The 27963-nt window shown below is 48.1% G+C and overlaps 1 protein-coding gene across 3 annotated transcripts in view; it reads right to left on the reverse strand.

Annotated features, from left to right (window-relative positions):
* The window catches only part of EYA2 (EYA transcriptional coactivator and phosphatase 2), a 263139-nt gene that overhangs the window by 53291 nt on the left and 181885 nt on the right, over nucleotides 1-27963 (reverse strand). The window lies entirely within an intron of this gene.

Genomic DNA, 27963 nt, shown 5'->3' on the forward strand with positions numbered 1-27963 from the left:
CAGCAATGCCCATTTGTTCACTTAATGTTTATAGCTGCTTTTGTGCTACAATGGCAGAGTTGACAGTCACTACAGAGCCTCGCCTAAGTCTAAAATGCCATTTCTTCCAGAGGCAGCTTTGTGACCAGAACTCAGGTCTGATTTGACATCAGATTCCGTAATCCTGTGGTTATGTCATGCTGCCTGTGACAGCACCTTTGCTCTGAGGAAGTGTCTGCCTTCCATGGTTCGGCTGCATGACTGGAAAGAAGTGTAATGTCTCCCCTGGAATATCCAGATGTACCAGGCCTAGTATCTGGTGGTCTCCCCTGAGCTAAGCCATTTTAGTTGGTTTCCCGTGGGGTCCCTGCCATGAAGATCTGGGGGCTGTCTGCGCAGGAAAGGGTTAACGCGGCAGGCCTGGGCTGCTCAAACCTTGCGCCTTCCTAAGGAGGTCCATCTTCAAGCCTGGCCCGTGGTTGGCTCCTGGTAGATGAGCTCCGAATCCTTGGGCGGTGCAATCCTAGTTGATGCTAACAGTGGTGAGTGCCTGTTGTTGTTCTGGGGTGCTGGAGTCTGAGAGGCTGAGGTGCCGGACGCTTACAGCATGGACCCCAATAAGAGCTGGACACCAGGGCTCAGGTGAGCTTCGCTGGCTGGCAACACTTGGCATGACTTGTCACATCCTCTGCCAGCAGAATTCAGTGGAACATCTGGGATCTACTTTCTCTTGCATCTTATTCCATCTGCCTTTTCCCTTTGCTGATTTTATCTATCATCTATCTATCTATCTATCTATCATTTATCTATTTGGAAAAGATTTTATTTATTCATAAGAGACAGAGAGAGAGAGAAAGAGAGAGAGAAAGAGAGAGAGAGAGAGAGAGAGAGAGAGAGAGGCAGAGACACAGGAAGAGGGAGAAGCAGGCTCCCTATAGGGAGCCCGACGTGGGACTCGATCCTGGGACTCCAGGATCATGTCCTGGGCCAAAGGTAGACGCTCCACTGCTGAGCCACCCACGCATCCCTCCCCTTTGTTGATTTTAACCGTGTCCTTTCACTGTAACAACCTGTAACTGTGAATATAATAGCTTTTCCGAATCCAGGTCCTTCTAGCAGCTCATCATGCCTGAGGGTGGTCCTGGGGGTCCCCAACACAGGGTCTTCATTAGACACTTTGAAGAAATAGGGCAGCAGTATGATATTACGGAGATACCTAATCTCTCTGCAAATGAACTGTCAAGTCTGTAAATAAGCAGTTATTAATTTTTAGTAAAAATAATACCCATTATTGGCCTCCCAGGAGGATTTCATAACCTAGGGCTGGCCAGAACCAGAGTGACTGGTTCAGGGACGGTCATGTGGCCAAAGGGAAACCATGAGAACTGGCCCTAGGACATTAGCTACTGGGAAAGCGGCCCCTTCTTACTCCTGGGGTGGCTGAGCAGTCGACCCGAGGCTGGAGGATGCTAGCAGCCATCTCTGCCACCACACTGGCAGGGCTCCCTGACAATGCACATAGCTTCATACAAAATTATTTGGGGACTGGATCCCACTGTTGCTGAAGCCTGTTTCTGGTCATAATTGGTTACACGAACAGATAAAGTTTCCTTTTTGGCTTAAACTAATGTGTGTTGAATTTTTGTCACTTTTAATCTAAAATTCTTGACTCTGCTTGCCATCTCCCCATGTCTGTGCAAAAAAAAAAAAAGGAGTTCCTGACATTGCCAATGTCCAAAGGGCAAACTCCAGTGATTCTATACATCTGAACAACGACCAAGTTTTGCCAGGCAGCACTTTAGAAAGACTGGATGTCTTGTCTTTGGATGACACCCCTTGACAGCCCCTCCCCAAGGTGATATAAATCAAGATCTGAGTTATTATCTGGTCTTAGAGCATCAATCTCACACAAGCACTGCCTAGTGAGGCAAATGGCTCCCTGTGAACGGCCACCACAAATTATCTCTACCTCACAAGATGTGCATGCAAGTGGCCAAAGGCAAGGAGCTCCGAGAAGCAGAAATTGCCAAGAGCATCAGCCATGGAGTTAGAGGGACCCGAGTTCAAATCCTGGGGGCTGCCATTCCTGAGGTAGGTGACCCTGCATGAGATGTTCACGCTCCTTGGGCCTCAGTTTCTTCATTTGAATACAGTCAGTGAGTCCCTCCGAGGAATCTTGTAGGATAATGCATGTGCTGTGACCTGCTCCTGGTGCTTAGGTATTATTAGCAAAAAGTAGCAGGGTTCAGAAGCTTCCATTAGAAAGCTTTCCCTGCTTGGCAATTCCCGTGCAGTAGTTTAACCTGGTATTTTCTAGACCACGGCCATACTCATTACACCTTTGCAAGTTCTGTCCCACTGCAGGGCAACTGTGCTAATTTAACATTTTCCTTTAATTCAGCTCAAATGCATGCAGGTTAGAAACAAACTTGTTATCATGACGTACATAAATGGCAAATCCGTTCCACTCTCGTTACCGAAGATAGGCAGATCTGTTAGGTCCCTGTGACCACGTTTTCCAGCTACTAGATGCCACCTGCCTTCTCTGGTGCCACTTCAATTCTTCCTTCTGTTCTCGTATCTCCTACCATGTGCTCCAATCTCCTGCCTCCCTCTTGTGAGGACCCTTGTGATGACACGGGGGCCACTGAATCACATCTGCCATAGAAGGTGGCAGGAAGTCACAGGTCCTGGAGACTGGGATGTGGCCATCTTTCAGGGGCCACTGGCCTGCCTGCACATCATGCAATGACACAATCACAAAACGCTGCTATTCTGGGTCCATCATCTCCTGTACCAGGTTTTAAGGCAGTGGTTCTCAGCAGAGGTGGCACATCCTCCTAGAGAGTAGTTTGGCGGTTTTCGTGGTCATAAAAATTGGCCGGGGGGGAGGCAAGGGTGGGATGAAGTAGTGGTATTTGGGAGTGTGTGATAGGTATTGTGATTTATAATAGGAAATATGTATTTGGTTTTTCTCCCCTTTCCTGGCACAGAGCTCCGAAAACCCTGGAGTTTCCTAAGTGATGAGAGCACTAAGGATGAACTGGGTGTCTTGTTATTCAGAACCAGTCCCTTGGACCACAGTGAGTTTACGTTAATGAGGTGACTCTTGGAAAGCTCCTAAAGATGGGGGCTGATTGCCAGGGAAACCAACAAAGGATTAGAGGGCTGGAACTTTCAGCCCCACTCCTGACCTCTGGGGAGAAGGGAGGGGGCTGGAGGTTGAGCTCAATCACCAATGGCCAATGATTTAACCAATTAGGCCAATGTAATAGAGCCTCCATAAAAATCCAGTTCTTCTAGTTGTACAGAATGGCTCCTGATTTTCCTCTCTTAAGGCAAATCTTTTATTATTTTTTTTAAGATTTTATTTATTCATTCATGAGAGACAGAGAGAGACAGACAGAGAGAGAGAGAGAGAGAGGCAGAGACACAGGCAGAGGGAGAAGCAGGCTCCATTTGAGGTTTTTTAAAACTCAAATGCATGCAGTTTAGAAACAAACTTGTTATCATGACATAAATGGCAGGGAGCCCGATGTGGGACTCGATCCCGGGACTCCAGGATCACACCCTGGGCCGAAGGCAGGCGCTAACCCGCTGAGCCACCCAGGGATCCCCAAGGCAAATCTTTTAAATGAGAAAGAAGCAGGTACATGTATCAGGTTTTCTATTATGCTCAGGCACATATTGAAATACATAAAGTTTTAAAAAAAATCTCTTTTCGTTATGTTACATTTGCAATATTATATTCCTTTTTTTTTTTTTAAACTAGTGAGTCATGGGTGGGCTGTATTATTTAGATTTTTCATTTTAGGGTAGTAAACGAGGCATTTTAAGTTATTTATTTTAAAAGAGGCTTTGAAAAAAAATTAAAAATAAACAAAAAGGGTTTTGGATGGGGTGATCAAGTTGAAATCTGCTTTAGGAAAGTCTGGCAGCCAAAGTAGTGACTCAAATTCTGATGCCAAGTGGAACCACTCTGTTGACTATCCCCTACTGAGATAGGGAAGCAGAAGAGACTCCACTTTAGAAAGGCTCCATCTGCTGTGTCTCTGCTAGGCCCCACGTACTCATGCTGTACGTCTCACCTGGCATCTGAGTAAACCAAAGAAGCCATGTCCCTGTCCCAGCGGGGAAGCCTGAAAAGTGAATCATTCTCTAAGTTTCCTCCTAGGCCCCCAAACACCTGATAACAACTAAGAACCGGATCCCGAGCTCGAGGACACTGGCTTCGAACACACCTCAGTAGACACTGGCATTAACACCCCTGCCTTCGGTGGTTTATGAAGTAACACCTGTTGTTCACCTGACTCTCACCTTAGATGGGACCCTACCCCGGATTCCCGAAGGAACATCTACCCTGGAGCCCTTTCCAATGCAAACCCCAGACCCCAAGCGGCGGGGACACTCGCCTCTCCTTTTCGGAGTCTCCCAGACACTCTGTCCACTATACTCTACCACTCGCACTACAGTAAACTCTGCTCTCACTTCCTCCTGCCTCGGGTTTGATTTCTATGCTGTGCAAAGCCAAGAAGTCTCTTGGCTGGTCCTGTGGGATGCCCTCTGTGTCCCTGGGCCTTCCCTGGCTATGTCCCCCCAATGTGTTTTGTGGCAGTCTGCTCTCTGGGTAGGGGTGGGAGGGAGCAGAGCCCAAGTGGCTGCAGTTCACAAATGCACCTGACTGCCTCAGGACTTCACTTTGTCCTTATACTTGTTTCCCAATTTCTTCAAAAGTGAGGGATTAAGAGACATTTCCTCCAAACACTCATTATTAGAGCCCTCCTGGTTTTTGAGTGCCTGCTATGTGCTGGGCCCCATGCTTAGTGCTTTACGTTATTTCCAAGGGGCTTTTAGTCCCTCAACAGGAGAGGAAGATGTGAGGGAGGAAGAGCTCAAGTGCATCTGTGTGTTGGGCTACATATATAGATAGTTGGCTTCTGGTCTCCCCCAGATCTGGGGTCTATGAGGCAGCCAGAGTGCCCTTTTTAAGACAAAAATCAGAGCTGTTCTTCCTCATTTAAAATCCACTAGCTTCCCCTGGCTCTCTGAGTAAAGCTAACATCTTTTATTGGCCACCATCTACTTCTCCTCCCCAACCCACCTCTCTGCTCCCTGAACTTGCCAAACCTGCTCCTGTCTCAGGGCCTTTGCACTTGCTGTTCCCTCTGGAACCTTCCCCAGGTGCTTTCATGGCTGGCTCCTTCATGACATTCAGTTCCCACTTTCAGTACCGGGTAAGTCTTCTCTGATCATTCCATCTAAAGTAATCCTGATGCCAACCAGCTTACTCTACATCCCTTGCCCTGTTGCAGTTTTCCTTTTCTTTTCTTTTTAATTTTTATTTATTTATGATAGTCACACAGAGAGAGAGAGAGGCAGAGACACAGGCAGAGGGAGAAGCAGGCTCCATGCACCGGGAGCCCGACGTGGGACTCCATCCTGGGTCTCCAGGATCGCGCCCTGGGCCAAAGGCAGGCGCTAAACCGCTGCACCACCCAGGGATCCCCCCTGTTGCAGTTTTCAATAGCATTTATCACGATCTGAAATGAGATTTCTTATTTATGATTTTTGGTGCCTCTCCCTCAGCCAGAAAGCAAGCTCTGTGAGAGCTACTGCTGAGCCTGGAACACAGCCCAGTAAACAGCAGGTTCTCAGGTAAGTATTTTTTTCAATGAACGTATGAGTGTATGTGAGCTTTACATAGATTACCACATTTCCTCCTCAAATCATCTTTTCCCTGTTTTACAGATAAATGAAGATGCAAAGCAATGAAGTGACTTGTCCAGGGTCACAAGGCTAATAAGCCGAAGAGCTGGGCTGCAAACTCATGACTATCTAAGAAAGTCAAAATCTTACCCACTTTACTCATGGACTACATCTTCACAGGAACTAATATAGCATAAAGTATCTTATTCCAGAAAAGAGGCTTAAGGCAGATTATAATCAGCTTTTTCTTTTTGTAAATGCCTGATTTAAAACTGTTGATGTCTACTTTTAATGAAATAAATGGTTCGTTTAATTAAATTACACTTGCAAAGTTGGGAGAAATGACAAGCAGCTGCCACGTACAAATCAGCCCTGACTCTTTCCTCAGGTCTCAGGCTGGCTTGCCTTTCTAATAACTGCTGGGCTTCAGAGAGGATAAAAGGAGAGCCCAGGGGTGGGAAGGGATCTCCCCTTATTGCCTCTGAGCATTTGTGCCTTTCATTTCCTGGACTTGATATGGAAAAGCTAAGTTCCCCGGTAAATCCCTCATTTCTCGGCTGCCCTCCTCCCCACCCCCAAGGCTAGGCTGCGGGAACCAGACACCTTGGCTGAGATTGGAAATCAGATCACTTGAGCCGCCCCTGAAGGGCTCCGAATCCTTTCTTTGCCCCCAGCCTTTTCCCTCACTTATTGGCAGCCCATAACTTTTTAGGATGTCATTGGAGGAGTCAAAAAGGAGGTATGCTGCGCAAAGATTCATTTTGGTCACCAGCTTTAGGGCCTCATTAGTAGTCCGTTAATGGTTATTAAATGTAGTGCTCCCCAAAGTAGTTTTCAGAAGCCAACCAACCAACAATTAAATAAAACCAACTCTGTGCATGCTGTCCTGTTCTCCCAAGGACCCAGGGTCGCGGATTCCCAGGTGATGTGGTGTCTCTTATGGACGGCCAGTCCTTGGACACGAGGATGGGGAAGTCCGTGGTCCTTGCTGCACGCTGCTGGGATTCTGACATCCTAAGTGTTTAACCCAGTTCCAGGCTCTGAGCCAACCCAGTCCCACATGCAAGTCCTCCTGGACTGCTTGCTTATCTTTCCTGCTCCAGACACATCTTGGACCGCTCCCAGGGCGGAGGAGTCTTGGTGGCTCTAAACAGGCACCTGGAGATTTCTGAATACTTCTCTTAGCACAAAGCTTCTCGGATGGTGAAATGAGTTAACCCTGCTTCGTGCCCCTCATGAGGCATTTTCTTAGAGAAACTTGTGTAATAGATGTCTGGGGATTTGGGAAGAGGTCTTCATAGACTCATGCAAAGTTCTTCAATAGCTAATGTTTGGTTGAGAGCTCTTGGCACCTTGCATGTGTTTCTGAAAAACCTCTGGTGGTATGGTCAACAGTCAAAATTGCTAAGATAATTAATATGGTTAACTAATTAAAACCAATGTGAATGAATCCACTTATTAGGTCCCCTAAAGAATGACTTTTGTGTGTTTACAAAATATCCCTAGAATGAAAAAAAATTTGAGGATTCCGTAAGTCGGGATTTTCATCCTTGGCACTGTTGACATTTTGAGCCAGATCGTTATTTGTGGTGGGGGCTTCCTGTCCATTGCAGGGGTCTGGGAGCAACCCTGGCCTCTACCCATTGGGGGCCTGTAGCACCCTTCACCCAGTTGTGACAACCAGAAATGCTTCCAGACTTTGTTACATGCACCCAGGAGGCAAAATTACCCTCGGTAGAGAACCACAGCTCTAAATCATTCAAAAATAATGAAAAGGCTTAGTCCTGAGTGTCAATCAACTTTGTATTTATAGAGTGAGTAGCCTTATTAATGAAACTAGCTTCCTAAGTGATGAGCTAAATTAAATAATAATAAAAAACCCCTAAATCTCCCAACCAGCTGAGTGAAAAGGTGCTGCTTTCCTATCCCAAAGGGCAGTGGGACTCAGTAGTTGAGAACCACTGCTGCAGCCAGACACCTGCTGGCACACCTGGGATCTGCCCTGCCTCCTAGAAGGTGTGTGACTCTGGGCACGTCCCTGGGCCCGTTTCCTGTCTGTGGGATGTGGGGAGAACCTCAGCACCTGCCTAAAGTGATGGTGAGTCAGTGAGTGGACACAGAGAAAGCACTTGAGATGGGTGCCAGGCTGGGGGACATGTACACTACCCCCCCACCCCCCGGGGGGCTCATCATTCTTATTCACAGAATCACTTCTCTGGGGTCTCACTGGCCACACCCAGCATCACTTCCACCACCCTCCCAGCTGTCACTTGAAGGGAAGACCAGGGGCGACAGGGTCGGGGGTGGGGTGGGGTGGGCGTTGGGGGGACGGGGTGGAGAGCTTGGCCTGGCCTTTTGCAGTCCCAGACTCTTCCTCTTTTTAGCACCCAGACTGCTGCTAGCCAGGCTTGTGTCTGGCGGGGACTCTGTCTGGGCTTGCAGACTTTTGCTGCAAAAGGCAGACTTGCCCACTCCGGAGACAGCTCTCACAAATACAGGCAGCCTGCCACCTGCATTCACCTTGCTTTTTCTTCTGTGTGGATCACCCTGACATCCCAAACTTCAGGACAATGCACTTCTGCACCTATTTTGGAGCCTCTCCTACTCTTTTAAAGGAAAAAAAAAAACCCCACAAACACACAAAACCAATCAAAGCCATCACACCATGCAAGCCAACTGGGCCTTCAAAAAAATCACTGCCAAGTAGCTGTTTACAAGCTGAACAAATAATTACCCTGCCACAAGGAAGAAAAGTATTAATTAAAGCTATTCATTAAACCAGCCTCACTATTCTGTGGGGTTTATCTCTTGGAAGTGTCAGCCAGAGGTTAGGGACGGATTAGCACACAATGGAGGGCTTTGCCAGTTAAATCTCCTCCTTGTGGTTTGCTTTTAATAATAAAGTTGTCATTAAAAGAAAGAATTTAATGATTTTAATTGGGTTTAATTACTTGGAAACTCCTGGAAAACAGATCAGCTTGTTTAAAAGAGGAAGACAAGAAAATGATGGTTGTAAAGAAAAAATGGTTTGATTCACATGTTTAAACAGTGAAGTTAAAAAAAAAACACAACAACTTGGCTTCTTTGGCAGTTTCATAGGAGAACACAGAAAATAAAAAAGATCTTAGCTCAGCAAATGGGTCTATTTGCACTAACAAGAACGTCACCAAAAAACCCTTCGGATAAATCCCGTCACCACTGAGTCACAAAAGAGCCAAACTGACTACAAATGATTAAAATCATGTTCAAATCTAAGAGAACAAAGATGTCTAAACTGGTTCCTCTTTGGAAGTTTTCAGCAACAACTCTTTGTTTTTAATCCTTCGAGAACTGTTCTTTTGGCTGGGGATACCGAGCAGGTTTTAAAGCATTTTCTGAGGACACAAATTCAAAGGCAAAAAATCATAAATAACTGGATCTGGATGTGGAGCAGGGGGCCCACTGTCCTGATCTGCCCAAACAGAGGGGTTTCCTGGGACTTGGGGTTCTGAGTGCTAAAACTGGCAAAGTTCCAGACGGACCCCAGGAGGTGCTCACCCTAAGGTGAGTGAGCCACCATCCAGGACCAAGGGCCATCTGACGGCATGGGAGACCAGGGCATTTCTGGAAGTTCACACAAGCGTTCAGAACAGGGCCTGCTGCCCAAGAGCCGACTGCTCCCGCCCAGCACCGATGTGTCCTCAACGCCAGGAGTCTTCAGCTTCTCATTATTAGCAGAGGTCGTGCGACTTCAGTATATTGTCCGCAGAGAGGACATCCTTACACAACCAGCAACGTGCTTCTAAGGACACGGTTTCTCAAAAGACATGTATTTCTCCATTTATTGTTATTTATTATATTTTTCGTTTACTCTATAAAGATTGTTTCCTACATAGCAGGCTCAGTTCACTTTCTCATGTACTAACTCACTGAATCCTCCCCCAGTGACGCTATGAGGTGTTACTGATACTACTACGCCTATGCTACAGAGGTGGAAACTGAGGCACAGGGACGCAAAAGGACTTGCCTGAGGTCATATGGCTAGGGAATAGAACTGGCTTTGAACTCGAGCAGTCTGGTTCAAGAGCCCGTGGTCTAGACCAGAGGTGAACTTTTCTAGACCAGGTGAACTTTTCCCTTCCCTTCCCTTCCCTTTCTTCTTTTGATTATTTATTTATTTATTCACAAGAGACACACACACACACACACACAGAGGCAGAGACACAGGTAGAGGGAGGAGAAGCAGGCTCCCTGCAGGGAGCCCGATGTGGGACTCGATCCCAGGACTCCAGGATCACACCCTGAGCCAAAGGCAGACACTCAACCACTGAACCACCCAGGTATTGAACTTTTCTATAAAGGGCCAGATAGATAGCAAGTATTTTAGACTCTGTAGCCCACATGGTCTCTGTCACTACTCAACTCTGCTGTGGCAGGACAAAAGCAGCCACAGGCAACATGTAAATAGATGGGCATGGCTATGTTCCAATAAAACTTTATGCAAAAAAAAGGGGGGGTGGGCCAGCGTTGGCCCACGGGATGGATAGAATTTGCCAACTCTTGTTCTAGAGCACTATGCTATCCTGTCATTTTGCTCTCAGTGACAGTCCCTTGCTGCACGGATCCCACATGGGGGAGCATGGGGAAGGGCCATGCAAAACTAAAAAACCATTTCATTTCACCTCGTGACAAGTGTTCTGAAGAAAAGGAAACATGAAGATGTGCTGGAGGGTGAGAGAAACAGAGAGAGCAGGACTGATTGACGGTGTGTGTTTGGGGGAAGGCTACTAGAGGTGGAGTGGGCAGGGAAGGTCTCTCCGAGGAGCTGACGCATGAGCAAAGACCCCAGTGAAACAAAGGAGTCGGCCGCGGGATGCTTAGGTAGCAGGAACAGCAAGTGCAAAGGCCACGAGGCAGGAGCAAGGTCTGTGTGCAGGAGAACACAAGGAAGGCTGTGCAATGAATATATTAAGGAAGTGGGAGTGGGAGGCAAGAGCTGTGGGATCATCAGATGAGGCCATAAGGAGGAGTCTGAACTTTATTCAAAATGTGACTGGAGATCAGAGACTGGCTTCAAGCAAGAAGAATGAAATGATCTGATTTACAACAAAAATAGATCACCTGGGCTGCCTTCATGGCCCAAGTCATCCTATGCAGCCAAGAACCTGGGGAGGTAGGGATTGTTATTATACCCATTTCACAGATGACGGTCTGGGGCTCGTGAATCCCCACTGTACTAACAGATGGAACTCAGCCTCAAGGATGGGTCTGCTCTGATCCTGTCCCTTCCTCCCCCCGTCACTCAGCCCTAGAGGACTTGATGCCAGCTGCTTGGACCGTCATCTCTCAGCCCAAAGGTTTCTTTGTGTTAAGGATCAGGAAAGTGAGGGAGTTTGGCCTGAGCTGATGATACGGGCATAAACGACTTACAAACACCAAACACTGAGGGTGTGTCGTGGTATGACAAACAGTGCTAAGTGTCCCATCACCCCCCACCGCCACCGGGGAACCTAAAGAATGAGAGGAGGGTGGGAGAGAACAAACAACCACTCTGAGTAGCAAAATCAATTCCCTCTTATGTGGTGACAGAGCACTCAGCATACTGTCAGCTGGACTCCCAGCGCCTACAGAAGGGCCCTTTCTCAGCTAGAGGTCACTATGGCTTCTCCCAGTCCCGAGGTAATGTTCTCATGGACATCCATCAGGACACGGGGCGCCTCTTCCCTCACACCTCAACTTAGCTGTCAAGGTACAGCATTGTTGAGAGTGACAGAAATTCATTCATCCATCCTTTCATTTATACCACAAATATTTACTGAGTGTCTTTTATGTGCCAGGCACTGTTCCAGGCATTGGGATGGGTCAGCAAACACAAGAGTTGTATAAATGAATTAAGCAAGATTTGTAGTATGTCTCATGGTAGGGATGCTATGTATGGCTGCACAGGTTGTGCACTGCATAACTCTAGGGGCATCATTCACATGGACTACCATGAAAGTGGTGCCTCCTAGAGTTGAGCAGTGCACATTCCCTACTTCTGGTTGGTGGTGGGAAATACTACAGGAAAAAATATATGACAAAGAATCTGCGTCATGCATGTGGGCTGTGTAGGAGGTACGGCAATTTCAGAGAATGGTTAAGGAGGTGGTGTTTGCTGAGAAGGTGGCATTTGAGTAGATTTTCAGGGGAAGAGGGAGGAAGCCACGTGGGTGGAGGAACAACTGAGATAGAGGGAACCAAGTGTTCAAAGGCCCTGAGGCAGGAATGTGTCTGGAAGAGCTGAGTACCTTCGAGGAGGACAGTGTGGCTGGGACAGAGTGGGGGAGGGGAGGAGTACCAGAAGAGGGCACGGCATAGAGGTAATGGACCAGACCCTTTAGGGCCACATCTAAGGGCATGGGCCCTGGCAACTGGCCAGATTATGTTTCACCCTCAAATATTTTCTTTTTAAAAATTGTATTTATTTATTCATGAGAGACACACACACGGAGACAGAGACATAGGCAGAGGGAGAAGCAGGCTCCCTGTGGGCAGCCTGATGCAGGGCTGGATCCTAAGATCCCAGGTTCACGACCTGAACCAAAGACAGGTGCTCAGCAACTGAGCCACCCAGGCACCCCTCATCCTCAACTACTTATTGAGCACCTATTATGTGCTGGGTAAGACCACGCAGGCTCTTGGCCTCCATGTGGCTTACAACATACACGTGGAAGTGAGTGCTCGCTGTTCTTGTCTGCTCAGCGTCCAGCCCACCTGCTGGTAACAGCATCTTTTTTTTTTTTTTTTAAGATTTTATTTATTCATGAAAGACACACAGAGGAAGAGAAAGAGGGGCAAACAGACACAGGCAGAGGGAGAAGCAGGCTCCATGCAGGGAGCCTGATGTGGGACTTGATCCCGGGTCTCTAGGATCACACCCTGGGCTGAAGGTGGCACTAAACTGCTGAGCCACCTGGGCTGCCCTGGTAACAGCATCTTAAGTGGTTTTTGGGGAGCCTGAGTTTCATCACACCCTATCTGTGTAGTTATGAGGCAGCTGACCCAGCTACCCCCTGAGTGACTGGTTTAAGTCAGGTCAAGGACAGCTTTGTCTGGGACTTAGCTGGAACTACTGGGGAAAAGATAGTCTCTATTCACTGGGGTTACTGAGCTGGCAGGATGTTGGTCTCGTGCTGCTTGGAGGGCAATTTTTGCCACTGCAAATGAAAGAAAATCGAGTTCTCCTGACATTGCTTGAGCCCCTGGATTCAGCTGTGCCTGAAGCCAACCCATCCCTGAACATTTTGGTTATAAAAGCCAATGAATTCATTTTTCTGCTTGTCAGCTTATGTTGGGTTTCTGTTACTTTTAACTGAAAGAGAATTGATTTGACAGCTAATTATGGGGCACATCTAACATGCTGTGCTAGAAAGTAGGGCTATTTAGAGAGTGAAGACACAGTCACCATTCCTGGACTGGAGGAGTTGCAGTCTCGTTCGGGAGACAGGCAAGTAATGAGGTAATAAAACATGTAGTGATAAATGCTGCAAGAGGGACAAGTGTAGGTTGCTAAGGAAACACACAGGAGGGATGCCTAACCCAGCACAGTCAAGGAAAGCTTCCTGGAGGTGGAGTCATCCAGGGTAAGACCCAAAGGCTGAGTGAGCCTTAGCTGGGAAAATCAGTGGCAAATGAGAAAAGCGTTCCTGGTAGAGAGGGAACAGCAGACCAAGGCCCAGAGTTTCTTGGTGCAACTGCAGAGCTGTAGCCTAAAATATAAACTTGAGAATCTCAGAGCTGAGGTGGGAGAGGTTCTGGGAGGGTCTGGAAGCCGGCTCACTGAGTTTGGGCTTCATTCTGTAAATGAGGCACCCAAGACAGCTAGACTGACAGAGACCAAGCAGCTCACACGAATGAACAGAATGGCCCAGGTGAAACACATGGCTTTGTCGTCTTTCATTCTCCAACTCCTGCTGCAAGAAATATTTAACTTTCCTCTTGATTCTTCCTAGCGAGGAACAACCGTGCAGAGGAGAGCAATGATGACTGATATTTGGCCTCAGGCAACAGGGAGTAGTGGGGTCTGTGGCAAACTGGAGCTCACCTGCCCCATTTAAAGGGACAGCTGCCATGCAGCTCCAGCCAACTGATGACAGTTGGGATTGGGGGTGCCTCAAGGCCAGACCTTTTGATTTTTCAAGAGAACCCAGAAATCTGAATTTCTATGTGAATCTTCCAATTTTATTTTTAAAAGAGATTTATTTATTTGAGAAAGAGATTGAGAGTAGGAGCACATGAGCAGGGCAAGGGGCAGAGGAAGAGGGAGAGAGAGAATCTCAAGTAGACTCCCTGCTGATTGCGGGGCCCAATGTGGGGCTTGATCTTACAGCCCTGAGATTACAATCCGAGCTGAAACCAAGATTCGGAGCTTTAATCAACCGAGTCACCCACGTATGCCTTGAAACCTCCCAATTTTAAATGCTGGCAACTAATTAAAAAAATGCAACAAAAAATGTGGTTGAGAGTCACTTGTGGCCTGTTGGCCCTCCTCCTTCCCCCAGCATGATTCTGACACAGGGAGCAACTGGGTGGGAGTGAAGGTCTGAAGGTTGGCCCTACACCTGGGGGCTCTGTGGTTGCTGTCATGTGCTCAGGTGGCCTTGGGGCTCAGAACGGCCTTTGGAGCTCTTGGGTCTGATTCCTTCTCTACCGCTCACTAGCTTGGTGGTCGGGGTGAGGTCCTTCTGGGTAGGATGGGGAGCACCACATCTGCCTTTGTGGGTTTGTCTTGAGGACCAAGGGGATGACTCATGACCTTGTGCCATGCACGTGGGGGGAGGGGTTTATAGCTCTTATCCCTGTAATTGGAGGCTTCTGGGTATGGGTATGTTACAAACGGAAAGTCATCATAAAAGTAAATACTTAAAAAAATTTTTTTTTTTTTAGCTCTTACACATAAACTCGACAATGAGCGAAATGAATTCCTCAAAAACCGCAAACTACCAAAATTCACCCAGGATGAACTAGCATCCAGCATTAAAGGGATTGAATTCAGGGTGAAAAACCTCCTGAGAAACAGAATTTCCAGGTCCAGATAGTTTCACTGGAGAATTCTACCACACATTTCAAGAAAAATGAGCACCAATTCTGGACAATCTCTTTCAGAAAACAGAAGATGATCCTCCTAACTCACTTATGAGGCCAGTGTTACCCTGACCCCAAAACCCAGTGAAGAGATTTAAAAAAAATTCCTAATTTTTGGGGCCACCTGGGTGGCTCAGTGGTTGAGCATCTGCCTTTGGCTCAGGGCATGATCCTGAGGTCCTTGGATCGAGTCCTGCATTGGGCTCCCTGCATGGAGCCTGCTTCTCCTTCTGCCTGTGTCTCTGCCTCCCTCTCTCTGTCTCTCATGAATGAATAAATTAAATCTTAAAAAAAAAAAACCCTCCTTAGTTTTCAAAAAAAAAAAAAAAATGTGGATCGTTTTCTAGTTCCAGGTGCCCTTCAGGAAACATCACTTGATTCTGATGAACAAACCCCTCTCTAGTTCCTAAATATTTTCATCAGCTCAAAAGAAAAGCCTGTACCCACGAGGCTGCTGCTCCCCATTTCCCCCACACCCCTCCGAGGCTCCGGGAACCACCCAGCTGTGTTCTATGTGTATGGATTTACATATTCTGGATATTTCATAGAAATGGAATCACACAGGTATGACCTTTTGCGTTGGGCTTCTGTTATGTAGCATAATGTTTTTAGGGTCTGTCCACACTGTAGCGTGGATGGGCACATTGTGTCTTTTAATGGCTGAAAAATATTCTATTGTATGAACATCCTAAGATGTGTTTATCCATTCATCCGTTGATGGACATTTCCAAAGAGATTTTTTTTTTCTGAGATTCTTTTTTTAAGATTTTATTTATCTATTCCTGAGAGACACACAGAGACACAGGCAGAGGGAGAAGCAGACTTCCTGTGGGGAGCCCAATGCGGGACTCGATCCGGGGACTCCGGGATCATGACCTGAGCCGAAGGCAGACACTCAACCACTGAGCCACCCAGGTGCCCCCCAAAGAGATTCTAAAACTACTTATTTCAATTTTGAACTAGGCCCCATGGGGGGACCTGGATCAGAGATCTCCCCCTCCGCCATCGGAAGGGCCTACAAGTTCACTAGTTCACAGAGAAAGTGGGGGGAAGCAGGCATGGTGGGGGGAACCTCCTAATTCCCTGTCAAAGTCAATCCCCAATACAACCACTCTGATACCTTCCTGCCATTCATCGAGTGACACCCTCACCCCTAAAGGCTCTCGGCAATTCCAGCGATCTTGGGACAGCTCAAGAGCCCTATTGTTGGAAAATAAGTACCGTAAAAAGTGCAGGTGGGGTGACGGGGGAGGCAGCTTCTCAACCTGCTAGTTAAGTGTAAGGGAAAATTGTTCTCATTATTTAGGTTCACAGGGGTGCCTAGGATTTTTTTTCATTCCTTATCATTGTGAGCACCAAGCTCTATATTTACAGAAGACAAAGAGCTTCTTGCCCGAGCCCAACCAGCCCAACCTACAGTCTGTTGTAGGTTTTGCATAGGTGGTTTAAATCCCCCTTCTTATTATTACATTTTTTTTCAGATCCCCTTCAGCATTCACTGAAAGGCAGAACTAAGGAAGGAAACAACAACAACAAAAAGTTGGTGAAAGAAGTCTTGGGAAGCGGTCAGTCCGCATTTGTTAAATTTGTGGGTGGAAAAATCAGGGGTCTTCACCAGCTTGAAAACCCGCAACCTAAGTTGATTCTGCAAGGAAATGGTCTCTCTCCAAGCAGCAGAGAGCACAGGGCTTCAAACAAAGTCCCTGCTAATGAGCACTTTTCTGACGACCCCAAACCATCTCTAAAATATATTTTATGTTGGAAATAATCCTTTAATGCTCTAAAATACATAAGCAGAGGCACTTGGCATGGAGGCCCACGGGCTCAGGGAAGCATTATTACAGGGGATTAAATCTACAAAGGGTACCACCCCCTGCCCACGGCCCCTCCAACTGTCATTCACCTCTAGGACATCTTTCAAAGCATTTCCAACCTCTTCCTCACCCACCCCCGCCAGAATGACAACCACAGATGCTTGCTTCTTGCCCTAATGGATGAGAGTGGTGTGGCCAGCCAAGTCACCAGCCCTGGTCCTACAAAGAAAATAATCACCACTCTCGAAGGCCCATCAAAGTCCTCATTTCTTTATTAGCCACAAAGACTAAATACCTTTCACTTCACCGAAAGGAGAGCTGGAGGGGGAAAAAAACAAAGATTTAAATACAAGGTTTAACCCCCAGTGGGGGAAAGAAATCTCCGACTTCCTCAGAAAATCCTTTCCAAATTGTCTTCATCTTGACTTAATCCACATCTACCGAGTGAATTAGGCAGTATTTATTTTGAAAATCTATTTTATAGAGTTCCAAGGACTCTGTTTTCCTTGGGCAGGGCTGACTCCGTTTCAGAGCTGGGGGCCGCTGCGAGGGCCTCGCCAGGCCTTTAAACTTCCAAGGCGCTTGCCTCACACGGCTAAAGGAGTGTAAATAAACACAGCTGAGCCCGGAGAAATTGGAAGGTTTTCTCATTAAAGAAATAAAATAAACAGATGTCCTTAAGCACTTTGGCTTGTGTTTGTCAAAGGATGGAAAGCTCGAGAGGTCTGAGCGGCAGAGGTGAATTAGAGCCGCATCTCAAGGTAGACGGAGCAAAAAAGAAAGAAAAGGAAAGAATCTGTGGTCCTCTGAATTAACTAATAGTCCTCCAGGGAGGGCACTTTTGATTTGAACCGTAGCAACTTCTACAAATAGTTTTTAACTGCTGGGTCATAAAACCGGGGTTTTTTATTTCTTCTCAGTTTGTAAAGCAGTAACGGACAGGCTCAGCCGTGTATCGCCAACTGGATCTGATTGAATCCTGATGGCACCGCGCTGGGTATTGGATTCCGGAATCCGAGCCGGAATCACGTAATAACACCCGCTGAGGAGTGGGGGAGGACGGTGGCTGGTCGGAGGGGGCAGAGGAGCCATGGGGGGGGGGTTGTGTGTAGAGCCAAGACCTGGCCCGGCTCCTTCTACCCAGCCCCTTCCAGATGCACAAAGAGGCTGGCGGGCTGGCTGGATCCACGAGGAGAGTCATCACCCAGTGCGTTCATGGCTTACACCTTGGTGCACACACTAACGTGTGAGGGGATTACCTGGGGGTCAGGTTTCAATGTCCATTCTGGTTCAGGATGCCTGGGACCCAAGACTCTGCATTTTTTTATTTTTTTGAGTTTAAAATTTTTTTATTTCAAATCTAAATATTTTATTTTTTATTTATTTTTTTAAAGATTTATTTATTTATTTATTCATGATAGACATAGAGAGAGAGAGAGGCAGAGACACAGGAGGAGGGAGAAGCAGGCTCCATGCAGGGAGCCCGACGTGGGACTCGATCCGGGACTCCAGGATCGCGCCCTTGGCCAAAGGCAGGCATTAAACTGCTGAGCCATCCAGGGATCCTCTGGATGACTCTTTTTTTTTAAAAGATTTTATTTATATGTTCATGAGAAAGAGAGAGAGGGGCAGAGACATAGGCAGAGGGAGAAGCAGGCTCTCCATGGGGAACCTGATGCGGGACTCGATCCCAGGACCCCGGGATCACAACCTGAGCCAGAGGCAGACGCTCAACCACTGAGCCACCCAGGGATCCCCCTCAAATCTAAATATTTTAAATAAGTCAGGGGGCACTATTTAGAGCATCTCTACAGGATTCTTATAAAAGGAATCTTCATCCATCTGAATTTTGAATTGCTGTATTTAAAATGTGGGGCTACATCTGGCTGTTCTGAATGCCCATTGGTCATATTTGCAATGGTTTCATGTCACTGTCATCCTTCAGGGGCCAGAGGTGCCACCTCCTCCAAAATATAGTGACATTCTGATTTCAGTCCTTGGAGCTCTAAATGTCATCAGGACCGTGATTTTGGTGCAAGTCACCTTTCCTTCTTCTAACAACTTAGATTTACAAGTGTATGTTGAAGATAAAGGATTTTTAAAAAATTTAAATTCAATTTGCCAACATATAGCATAACACCCAGTGCCCATCCCATCAAGTGCCGTCCTTGGTGTCCATCACCCAGTCACCCCATCCCCCCTCCTCCCCGAGACTCTGTATTTCTAGCAGCTCCCCGCAGATGCTGGTGCCCAGGACACACTTCAGGAGGGCTTATGTTATGGGTTCTGACACTGAGGAGTTCCCATTTTTGTGATTGGGAGGAAGTCTGAACATCCAGACCTCATTGCGGTCTTAGTCTGGGGCTCCCCAGAAGCAGCCCCCAGGCCTAGGCTTGGGTGCCAGCAGTTCACGGGGAGGAGACCCCGGGGAAGCTCTGGTGGCTGAGCAAGGAAGTGGGGGCGGGGGAAGGAAGTCAATGAGGTCAATGAGCAGGTGACTGCTGTGCACAACTGGGGACATCTGGGAGACTGTGAGGAACACCCCAGAGTGTCACAGGTCCCAGCGGAGGGAGGCCATCATGCCCACAGGAGTGGGGAGGGCTTCGGGGACAGGGCGGAGTGCTGCCAGCACCCCTCTAGTGAGAGTTCCATCCCAGCCACTCCATAATGATGATGGTGATGGGATCCCGTTGCCAAGCAACCCCAGCGAGAAATGAGCCACTGCAGTGGTGCTCTGGCCAGTGCCGTGGTGCTTGGAGCCATCGACAGGGCATTTAGGCCTAGGCAGGAAGGGCAGAGAGCAGACACGGGGTGAGGAGCGCCGCTTCCCTTCCAGTTGCTGGAAGAGGGGAGGAGTGCTGGTGGCAGGGGTTTGCACCACCCCAACACAACAGAGCCCCCAGCAAACAGAATCCCGGGATATGTGCCTGAGGGGAAGGCGACAGCCCACATTCCTCAGAGGACACCAAAGGCCCGGCCTAGAACTACCTGACAAGGCTGAGAGGTCGCTGGGGGGAACTGGGGGCCAATCCTCTCTGCCCCTGCATATCGCACACGCTCTGGGCACCAGCTGGCATTGGTGGGTCACAAATATGTGTTTCTGGGGACAAAGAGCACCACACAGGAGTGGAAGGGCTTGGCACCCAGGTGGCACATGTAACCCTCTGTTCCAGGGAGTGAGGGGGGTGAGGTGCACCTGGGGGCACGTGTCCTGTCCCCACTCTTTGGAAACTCAGGCCTGGCGTTACTAGACCTCCCCGGTCTTTAAGAGAAGTGAGGCATCCAGATTTTTATGTAAAATAGCCAGGTTTAAAAATACTGGCAGGGTGCCTGGGTGGCTCAGTCATTTGAGTGTCTGACTCTTGGTTTTGGCTCAGGTCACCATCTCAGGGTGGTGGGATCGAGCCCCACATCGGGCTCTGTGGTGGGCATGGAATCTGCTTAGGATTTTCTCTCTCCCTCTGCCCCTCGCCCCCGCACGCATGTGTGCGCGCGCTCTCTCTCTCTCAAAAAACAAACAAACAAACAAACAAACAAAACAAAACAAAACAAAACAAAACCAACAACAAAAAACTCATTGGCAATGAATTGAGAATTTAAGGAAATGCAGGGGGCCAGACTAAACCTGTCTTTATGCCAGATTTGGCCCTGCACTGCCAGTGTTAAACCTCGAATCTTTTTTTCTGATGAGCAGGGCATGGCTCTTTAAAAGGTGCCACAGAAGGAAACCCTGGATGGGATTCTGCTCAGGCAGGCATCAAGGGCCACGTGGTTCCGGCCTAGGTTCCCCACATGCCGGAATGTCCCTGGCCCCTGGCCTGCCTAGAGGGGCCACTTGCTCAATGCTCCATGGCCTTCGCGGAGCCCCTGCTGTGGGCCAAGCTCTGGGTGAGGCCAGGTCAGGCTGGCACCCAGCATCGTGGCCCCGGAGAGATGCTGACGAGCCCCTGTCTTGTCATGTGTGTGGACATCTGTTCCCTTGAGGGCAGGCACCCTGGAATCTCAATTCTGCAGTGCTTGCAATTGCTTACATTTACAACTCCCTGCCTGCAAACTATTTATTTATTTGCTTATTTAACAAATATTTGTCAGGCAGATGTGCCAGGTGCTGCTGGATGCCAGGGGACAAAGCTATGAACACATCAGACCCAGTCCCTGCATTCTTGGAGCTCAGGGTCAAGTAGAAGGGTTCCCCTCCAGTGGGTTTTCATTTCTACCCTGAGAACATTCACACGGATCGCTGGGGATACAGTTTAGATGCACGGTTGAGAGCAGTAGGCCACACCTTGGCTTTCATCCCTTCCAAACTGGGTGACTCAGCCACTTTTGAGTGTCGGTTTCTCCAGAAATGGGGGTAAGAGGACAGCCATGCCTTACAGGTTTGTGGTGGGGATGCGGTGAGAGCGAACCCTTCAAGCTCAAGCGCTCCCTGAAGGATGCTTGTTGCTGCCATGTCTGTGAGGGTGGGAATTGAGGGGTCCTGGGTGTCCTTTTCGTGGGGAGGGTGGAGAAGGTAAACATGGAATTCAGAGCAGCCATTAGACACAGGGTTTCTCAGCTGCAGCACTACGTACATTTGGGGTCAGATAACTCTCTGCGGTGGGGGCAACCTGTGCATTGTGGGATGTTTCACAGCAGCCCTGGCCTCCACCCACTGGATGCCAGTAGCACCCCTCTAAGTTGTGACAACCAATAATGGTTGTGACATTGCCAAATGGCTGTTGGGGGACAAGTCACCTCCAGTTGAGGACCAGTGAGTCAGACCCTGGATGTATGGCCACGTGGAAGGATCTAAAACCAGAGCTGAAGGAGAAAAGTGAGAAACACTGGGTGTTTAAACAACGCCGTTCGTATCTGTGACAGAAATGCACACAAAAAACCAGCATATATTTCACAGGAAAACAAACAGAATCTACAGCATTAAACTATGGGGAGGGGAGGAGGAAGATCCAAATGGGTCTAAAAGGAAACGCACAACGCACCCCCGTGAAACGAGAGGAGCTTCGTGTGCACAAAGAGTATGAATAACTCAACGTCTGCATGTGAGGTCCAACTTAAAAAATAATAGCGCTCACAGCAGAGTACTTGGCATATAGCGCATCGTGCAAAAAAATAGGATAATTTGTTCAAGAGAATTCGCTAGTTGGCAATAGGGAGGCGAACAGGTCAGGTCTCTTCAGAGGAAGATCCTGGATGGAAAACAGGACTTCTCTGTAGCCCACTGTGGACTCGTGTTGCACTCTTTATCTGTGGTTGATTCTGTCTTTAAAATATATCCAGACTGCCACACTGCTCACCACTCCACCTCTACCACCCTGCTCCAAACAAACACCATCTTTCAGCTGGACCTTTGCAGTAGTCTGCTCACTGGTCTCCCTGCTTCCAATCTTGCTCCCCTGTGGTCTGCTCTCCTCAGGGGAACAGCCAGAGGGATTCTTTAGAAATAGAACTCAGACCCTGTCCTTCCTCTACTCCAGCCCCCGTGGCTCCCACTTCAGAGTCAAAGCCTGGTGAGTTATTACTCTCCTCCTTGCTTGCTCTGCTCCAACCATGTCAGCTTCCTAAAATCCACCAGGCAACTTCTGCCTCCGGGGCTTTGCGCTTGCTTTTCCCTCTGCTCCTCTGTCAAATATCTGTTCCTCTACTTCCTTTAAATCTTTACTCAACATTCAGCTTCTCCATAAGGCCTCCTTCCTTGGCTGTCTTTTCTCAAATTTAATTTCAATCCCTGTCCCCGGAAATACTTCAAATACTTCGAAGAACACCATCCACAAAGCGAAAGACAACCCACCGAATGGGGAAAAAATATTTGCAAATCACATATCTCCCATTGCAAAAGACTGCAGATCACATACACATCCAGAATATATAAAGAACTCTTAGAGGTCAACAAGAAAAAGACCTACGGATTAAGAAGTGGACAAAGGATCTGAAGACATATTTCTCTAAAGAGGATACTACCAATGGCCAATGAGCACACAAAAACATCATTAGTCAACATAATTAGTCATTAAGGACGTACGACTCAAAACCACCACTTCACATCCACTGGGAGAACTATAACCAAAGACATACTAACAAGTGTTGGTGAGGAAGTGGAGAAATTGGAACCCTTACATACTACGTAGGGGAGCGTCACATGATGCAACTGCTCTGGAGAGCAGTCTGGCAGTTTGTCAAAATGTTAAACCCGGAGTTACCATATGACCCGGCAATTCCACTTCAGGTACACACCTAAGAGAACTGAAGACAGATGTCCATGCAAAAGCTCATCCTCGATGTACGCAGCATTATTCGTAACAGCCCGAAGCCTAGCAGCCCCTCCGTTCACGAAGGGACAGGCAAAGTGGAGTCCAGTCCATACAAGGGAGAATCCCACGGCAATGAGAAGGGACGGAGGGGTGGTATTCTCTACAGCGTGGATGGATCTCGAAAACAGCAGGCTAAGTGAAAGGGGCAGGTCACAAAAGACCACATATTGTATGATTTATTCCCCCCCCCCGTATGATTTATTTTATAATAAATGTCTAGAAGAGACAAATCTCTGGAGGCCAAAAGCAGATTTGTAGTTTGCCAGGGCCTGGGGGAGACAGGGAAGTGACTGCTTAAGGGCACAGGCTTTCCTTCTGGGGTGATGAAAACATCCTAAAATTAGATGGTGGTGATGGTTGCACAACTCTGTGAGATGCTAAACATCGCTGAATTGTACAGACTGGAGCATGCAGGTAGGGCGTGGGGACTAGATCTCCAGAAAGCTGTTATTAAAAAGACACACACAGCTGGTCCCAGAGTTGACTTTCCAACGGATACTGAGCTGCCTGGAAAGCAAGGCACAAAGGGAGGAGTCGGGGGACTCACTGTGAACCCCTGGACGGTGGACTGCTGATTAATCCTTCTTAGAGTCCTCTCCTGGCCACAGGCAAAGAAAGGCTCCTGACCACCTTGCATTTGCCTAATCCGGGCTGGAAAAAAGTAGAGTTCAGGGACTGCTGGGAGCGGGGTGGGAGGAGGAGAGGTTAGGGAAGAGGCGGCGATTGCTGGCTGCTCCAGCTCTCCGGGGAATTTCTAATGGATCCACAAGATGAGGGGAGGTACAGCTACCAAGGGGTTGCTCTGGCGCCGAGCACCGGGTAGGAAGAGATGGAAAGGAAGTGGAGAGATGACAGCCTCGAGCAGCACATGCCTCTGATTGGGAACAGGAAGAGAGCCCAGTTTCTGTTTGAAAATTCAAACACTCTGTTTTGAATCATTCCTTAATCATTTTAGCTCTGTTGGTCTTATTTCCCTAAGTAAACAGCAAGTTACCCCTTTGGCTGGGACCACAATTGGTATGATTTCTGCTTCCTGGACAGTGCTCAATGCAGTGGCCACAGGCAAAGAGCCGCTGGGCGCTGGCATGGATGTACAGGCTGTCTCGGCCTTCAGAGCCCATTCTGGACCTCCGTGGTCCTCACCCTCTTCTGGAAAGAGCATTTCAGTTTCCTTTGGGAAACATCCGTCCCCCATTCTGTGCATTTGGTAGGGATGGAGCTGATCTGCTCCTCTATTCTCTCTGGGCATCAGCTCTTGATCTGGGCTGGCTAATCAGAGCCACAGAGGTTGGGCCGATGAGATTCAAGCCTGAGAGTTGTGCTGGAATTCAGGAAGTAGGCCTTCTTTTTCAGCTGGGATTGCTGACAGGGAGTTGCTCTATGGAGAGAGTCAGCTGAGGGATACAGAAAGACCAAGCCCCGAGAACATTGCTTGTGCTCCTGGATCCAGCCCAACCTGAATTCCAGATTCCTCTGAGTGTTTCAATTATTATGATTCAATAAATACCCTTTATAGCTTAAACACTGCATGCTTCAAACTGACTCCTGCTTGATACCAGTATTTAATAATGAGCTCCACATAGCTGTAGGTTCTGGAAAAGCACAAAGAGGAAGAGTTGTGGGCCAAAAGTCAAGGTCACATATTTTTGTTCTATTATGAATACCTTGACTACATAACCCCCCGGTGCCTCAGTTACTCTGTCAGCAAGATGGGGCTCATGCTCCTGTTCCTCTAGGTCCTCGATACTTCTCTGATTTCCAAGTTTATTGCTGTAGCCCAGACCTCTCTTTGGAGCTTCAGAACTACAAATACGATTGCCCTCTACGTTCTTCAACATTTTTCTCTTTCATTGTTCTTCGTCTTATTAGATGGTACTTTGCGCTAGGAAAACGCTAGCTGTCCAATATCCATTCTTCCTTTCTTTCTGAACTTTAATGGTGCACGTGATGAGACTGCATTTCCCAGACTCCCTTGCAGCTACCTGTGGCCATGTGATCAGGTTCCAGCCAATGGGATACAAATAGAAATGATACGTATAGGTTCTGTATCTGGCCCTTAGCAGAGAGGGGAAAAAAATAAAAAGGAAGTAAAATAAAGAGGAGTAAATTCTCCTTTTCCTGTTCCCTCTTCCCATTGAGTGGAATGTACCATGGGGGTGAGCTAGGTTTTATCTTGCCTATGAGGGCAACGGTCTAGGGATGACAGAGAACACATAGGGCCTTGGTGCCTGGTGCTGTGTAGCAGCCCTACCAGCTGGAGCTGCTCATGCCTGGACTGCTATGTGGAAGAAATAAACTGTCTTGCTTAAGCCATGGTTATTTTGGGTCTCCCTCGGGGTGGCTGGCTTTAGCAAATGAAAATAAAAATCCCCCATTCCTTACCTAGGGGAGAACTGGAGGAGGGAGTGGTGAATTCTAGAATTGGAGTGAACATGGCACAGGGGACCTGGGATGCTCCAAGAGCTTCTCATCTCAGCTTTCCCTGGACATCCTGGGTGCTCACAGGCAGGCAAGTGAGCCTGAAATATGACTTTTACTCTCTCCTGGGTGATCTTACTCTCTCTGGGCCTCAGTTTCTCCTTCTGTACTATGGAGACTATTTGTGCATGTTGGTCTCCTAGGTCCTTCCAACTCCGGCCTTCAGTGGTTCTGAAATTCCAGCATAGATGTTGGCACTCAGATGCCAGTGGGGCCAAGTGGGTTAAACAGGCCAAGTAGGGGCTGTGGTTGGGCTGCACAGCAGACGCCCCCTCTAAGGAGGCTAGTCGCTACTCAGCTCCTGTTGATTGCTGCCACATGAGAATGTAGGATTGCCAGATTTTCTAATTTTTCAAGAAGAGTTGGAAATCTGGATTGTTTTGGTCTGTACAATCTCCTGATTTTTAAATGTTGGCGACAAATTCACATTTTTTCAAACACTCTAGGGGCCAAACAAAAATGTCTGCAGGCTGAATTTGGTCGGTGGCCACCAGCTAGGCATTTTTTGTTTTGATACTATTTTCCTTCCTTCCTTCCTTCGACAAATATTTATTTGGCGCCTTCTAAGTCGCAGGGGGCGGGGGAGACTGTTCTATGAACTGAGGATAAAGCAATGAACAAAACAGGGCAAAAAATGTGCCTGTCATCATGTAGCTTTCATTCTAGAGGATTGTTCTGACTTATTCATGCAACAAATATTTATTGAGCAATTCTGGTCCAGGCACATGTTCGTGGACCCTGCCCTGATGGTACATATAGCCTAGAAGGGAGGCAGACGGTGAGTGCATAATTATGCATGAAAAACACAGTAATAAGAAGAATTGCAATTTAGATAAAGGGGAGTGGTTAGCAAAGTCCTCTTGAAGGAAGCTAATGAGAACTGAAACTAAGATTTAATCTAGTGAAACAACATGCTAGAATGTTCCAGATTACAGCAGAGGCTTCCAGTGTGCCCCTTCCCCATTTCCCCTCAGCTGTTGCCATTCCTCTACATGCAGAGGCTTTCAATTGTTAGCACCATGCTCTAGGGCTTCCTTGGGGCCGGCGGGCAGTGCAGGGAGGTGATACTCTTAGTAGAGCCTTCAACCTATGACAGAAGGGAACTTGTGGGTAAATATCCCAGCACCCTCACTCATTCCAGGGTCAACTTGGGATGTATGTTCTAGAGTCTCCTGGGGGCCTCTGGTGGGACTGAGCCTCATCTGTAGGAGTAACTATTTATGCAACCTGTACTGGCCACCTCCTCTGCCCCTGCCTCACCTTCCTGCTCCGTGCCTGGTCCTTCCTGGGAGAAACCCAGCAGAGACGAGAGACAATGTGGCTGAGTCTGAGGGCAGAAAGCAATTTAGGATGAGTAGTGGGAAATGGGGCTGCAGAGTGGGGCGGGAGCCAGCTCATGAAGGGCCTTGGGGGGCTGGGGTTAGGGTTTGTCGACGAGGAAGCTGGTGACCATTTTCTAGAAAGGAAGTGGCACGATCGGGGCTTGTGTTGGAGGAAGACCCTTCTGGCAAAGAGGACTGACGCGGCTCAGGTGGCATGGGCTCAGAAAGGTGCTCTGGGCTTTGTGCCTGTCTTGAGGATGCCCACAGTTGGGTTTCTGGAACGGTGCTGACATAGACACAAAGACCATCCCCAAGATTACACAGCCCTACACAATCTACCAGAACCCAACTGTTCCGCTGTAGAACTTCAGAGTGGGCTATCTCTAAGGGCAGGCAGGGTGAAAGCATGCTTTCTTTAGGTGGGGGGGGGGGGGGGAAAGGAACTTAACCCTTGGTTAGAAAACCCCAAACACACCCAGACCGAGTGGGCAACCCACTACTCTAGGCCCTTTGGGATGGGCCAACCTTTTGCAATGGCTGCCAAGTCCACTCTGGTGTTTTCAGCAGCTCTGACTCTGCCATCCTCTACCTAAGCTGTGCTCCATCCAAGAACGCACGCCGGATTTCCCGCAGGCACTGCTAGACATATTAACGGCATTCCTACGTGGCAAGAGATTTCTGCACCACCGACACCATTTTTATATTCTTTACAACATAATGGCAGATGATAAATCTATCCCACTAATTACACATCCAGCTTGTTATAACCCCCATAAAAAACATGAGCAGCTGGAAAAGCCATGAGGTGATGTCAAATCATATTTCTGGTCTCTAAACAGAAACAGAAATATTTTCCAGGCGCTGGTGAGTCTCATGGTTCCTACCCATGCGTGGAAGCAGCTGCCAGCAGGTCGCTCACCTCGGATGAGATGATGGCTCGCCTGTTCTCGAAAGCTCTGTCTCTCCACCCCCACCTGTCTCCCTGCAGAGATGGCATCCACATGTGGTCTGCTGGGGAGGCCACAGGGCCAAGGCCTAGAATCGGCAGGCCTTGGCTGCTAGCTGCCCGGTTCGTTTTTGCATTATTAAGGTGGGGTCCGTGGTGCCTGCCTTCACCACCCCGCAGCTGACAGCATTTGCCCAGAATTCTAACTGGACGGTTCTCCGATATAACTTGATGATATGTTTGCAAAGCTGTGGCGAAGGTCCACGCCGGAGCTGAGAGAACACCTCCCCCTCGTCTCAGAGAAA

This window comes from Vulpes lagopus, chromosome 18 (genome assembly GCF_018345385.1).
Source record: "Vulpes lagopus strain Blue_001 chromosome 18, ASM1834538v1, whole genome shotgun sequence".
NCBI classification, from domain to species: Eukaryota; Metazoa; Chordata; class Mammalia; order Carnivora; family Canidae; genus Vulpes; species Vulpes lagopus.